The sequence below is a fragment of the Perissodus microlepis genome, chromosome 1, assembly GCF_051167445.1.
Source record: "Perissodus microlepis isolate ML-2025 ecotype Zambia chromosome 1, ASM5116744v1, whole genome shotgun sequence".
Lineage (NCBI taxonomy): Eukaryota > Metazoa > Chordata > Actinopteri > Cichliformes > Cichlidae > Perissodus > Perissodus microlepis.
This window is the reverse complement of record NC_140461.1, coordinates 5,437,124-5,440,570: the sequence shown is the minus strand read 5'-3', so window position 1 is coordinate 5,440,570 and position 3,447 is coordinate 5,437,124. Positions and strand designations below refer to the sequence as shown.

Sequence of the window (3,447 nt, the reverse complement as noted above, 5' to 3'; positions counted from 1 at the left end):
TATCATCCATAATTACAGTTCTTGTTGGGACATGTATTGTTAGTGAAGTGCGAGTCATAAAGTCCATCCCAAGAACAAAGGGGGATGACAGGTCCTGCACTATCACAAACCGCTGATAGACTCGCTTGCCCATAAATCCAATGGTTAACCAGGTTATTCCCAATGGACTGCAGTTAGTGCCATTGGCCAGTCTTATGGGAGGAGAATCCCACGGATTCTTTAATGACTGATTTCGGTTTTTCTCAGACAACAGGTCTGCATTTACTGCTGAAAGAGATGCCCCTGTATCTAGTGTGGCATCCAAAGCTGCCCCATTAAAGTTCACTTTAACTCTGAGAGGGGTGTTCCACGATGCTTGCGAAGTTCCATCTTCAACGTGATTGAGCACTGGTGGCACACTTTGATCTGACAAAGGCGATGAGGGCTGAGTTATTGGCTGGGGGGAGGGTTGCCCCTGTGAAACACTCCCCCCCCCCCGAAGTTTCCCGGCCTCCTGCCAGCTGCTCTCGTCTCCCTGACAACGCCAGTTTCATCTGGATCCGCAGGCTGAGTTACTGGATGTTGGTCAGGAGACAGCGTTTGAGGAAGCTCCGGAGCCATCCTGGGAGAGTGTCGAGCTCCCTGAAAATCAGTGGAACAGTTAGGGCACGTACGAGATGTAACACGAGGCATGGCACATTTGAAACAGCGGGGTCCTCCTCAGCTCTGTTTTTCGGCTGAGCTCGGGAAGGCTGTGAAAGGCTGGTGCCAAGAACAGAATGCAGCTCGTGGGCACGCAGCACTAGATCAATCACTGACTTTACAGGCGTTCCATACAGTGCTACTCTGTACTTCTCCACTGCGTGTTTACAGATGAGCTCAATTTGCTCCCGTTCAGATGGTGGGTTCCTCAGTCTCCTAAATTCACTGAGCACATGGGCAACAAACGCTGGCAGAGGCTCTTCGGGGTGCTGGAAACGGTCCAGGATGCCTCTCAAAATCTGCTCCTGGTTGTCAGCAGGCAAGAAGACAGTTCTGAAAAGTTCACAAAACTTAGCCCATGTAGATACATGAGGAATGAGCACATTAAACCACTTTCTTGGTTCCTTAGCTAGGAAGTGTGGCAGCTCTCTGAGGATTTGGGCGTCTGTTAGGTCTAAAGAGGTTTTGTAAGCATTAACAGACTGTAGCCATTCTTCTGGGTGAAGACTGCCATCATTAGCGAACACATTGGGCTCCAATTTAGCTTGGTGCAATGCCGTAGCAAGGACTCTGGTTGTATTAATTAGCTCCAGCGAATCTGACTGGGATTGGGACAAGGCCCTGGCGGGCTGCGTGGGGCCAGGTGCTGAGATAGATTGCTCCGTTTCCCTGGTTGGTAGGCCTGGCACATATGGAGTAGAGGCCTGAGGAAAAGGGTGAGTAATCTGGGCAGCTGGTACTTTTGGGACTGGTCTTTTTTGTTGAGTCCACTGCTCCAAAATATTCCTCTGGAGGTCCAAAGAGTCATGAAGGCACTGCTGAAGCATATCAACCTCTGCTTGCAGACTTTGCACTTTATGCCCAAGGTCAGCAGTACTATGTCTGGCAGTAAGTCGGTTGGGGTGTAACATAAAGTCTATATCATCACACATGTCAGTCAAGTCAGGCTGAGTAGCCATAATACACACTTATCAAAAACCCAAATCTATATAAGGTAGCAGTTGTGCTGAAATCAACTTCAGTTCTGGTCACACAAAAATATACAAAACATGTGAATTCTTAAGTTTAGCTACAAATGTTTTATCTGACTTTGAAACGTGGAGGTCGAAGGAGTAAACACCCCGGATCAAAAGCATTTAGGTGTAAAATAGAGCCAAACTTACGAGTAACTGTGTATGAGTAACACCTTTTCAAGTCAGATGCACTTAAAACAGCATCTCAATAAGAACAGTTAAGCCAGTGAGAATCAATAGCAAATCAGTTTGAAATATAGACAGTGGGTTTTTTTTGGGTTTTTTTAAAATATACACTCACAACATCAGTTCGGCGATTTTCCAAAGGACTCCAAACTTGTCCAGTCCTGACACGACATAGAGCTGTGTCCCGTGATAAAGTTCCCACTTGCAAAGACCGTAAGAACGAAGCAAAGTCTGCAGCGTGAGCTCAGCTGGTGAGGAAGAAAAAATCCGGTGCGCTTCACTTCGCATACATGCAGTTCAGAAACTATGAAGAAGCGGCATCCGTCTCGCGTCCAAGTAGCGTGAATCCACGTTAATCCAAAAATGTCGCAGTAAAGGCGCTCAGCAGATAACGATAATACATCCCGAAAACAGCGCTGCGGCGGCTTCACTCGTTGCCGTGGAAACACACCTCCGTGATCCGGCGAATCGGACGTCCGCGTCGAGGCCAGCCTGGTCTGTTTCCGCGAAGTATGGCAGGCTACTACTAGATCTACTTTGCCGCGATGTACCTTTTAGTGTATCAATCATCAGCTGCTCGAAGATACTGCATACTGAGGTCCAAGAGAAGATGTTCGGGCGCCATTTTGTAACGTCGGGTTGCGTTTAGTGGTTGAGAGGAGGCGGCAAAACACTTAGCAGGGTAGCCAAAAGAATACACACTCGCGCTGGCGTTGGGAATTCCACAGTGTGTTCTTTAATATACCTTCTCTTCATCACCCATATAAGCCCGGTTGAACGGCTGCAGCGTAACAAACATAGCGCACAGTGTTCGTACAACCCATAACGTTGCAAACAAAGATGTCTGGAGAGGTAAAACATAAAATCCGTCCCTCCTCATGCACTAGCGTGCAAGCACATGTTCACACAATCACAGAGAGAGAGAGAGCAGTGGCACAAACTGATGACACCATCAACGCTCGACTTGGGTGTCTTAAAGGGACACCACACCATAGTGGCTGTTACAAGCTTTAAACAGTCATCGCGAGTGATGAGATGGAGGCAAAACTGTACATTTGGTGGCCACAAAATCAAAGCAAAGAACTTAGATATTCTGAGGGAATTAGGAGATTTGACAGCCGATAACTCTCATTGAGTAAACTGCTATGCATGGCACCATTTTACATATATATGTGGGTGATGTGCTCTTAATTTATTGGCTATACCAGCTTTAAATATGATGAAATACATTCTCTGACAATTTCCCCCTGCTGCTGCCGGCAACCTTCCAATTACAATACGAACTGCCAACTCTTGAGCCACGATCGCCCACGATCGATTAAAGCGGTGTAACATTTTATTCAACTAGAAACTAATATAGGTAAATCAAAGAAACCATTTAACATTTTCTATTTAGCTTTAGCTATAAGGACTTGTCCTTTGGGTCACTTGTCTGTCTTTCACTTATCTTGACAATTACTGTGCTGCTAACACTAAACACTCCAAATTAAAGTTTCCCTGGCAAGAAGCATACATTCATCAGTGAAGCTGGATGAAACGTGCTGCACTTTCAAGAGTGAATAATGCC

The 3,447-nt window shown here is 46.4% G+C and overlaps 1 pseudogene; it reads right to left on the bottom strand.

Moving 5' to 3' along the window:
• Positions 1–428: 428 nt before the first annotated feature.
• LOC146393201 (uncharacterized) lies at positions 429–2,763 on the bottom strand (annotated as a pseudogene).
• Between the last annotated feature and the right edge of the window lie 684 nt (positions 2,764–3,447).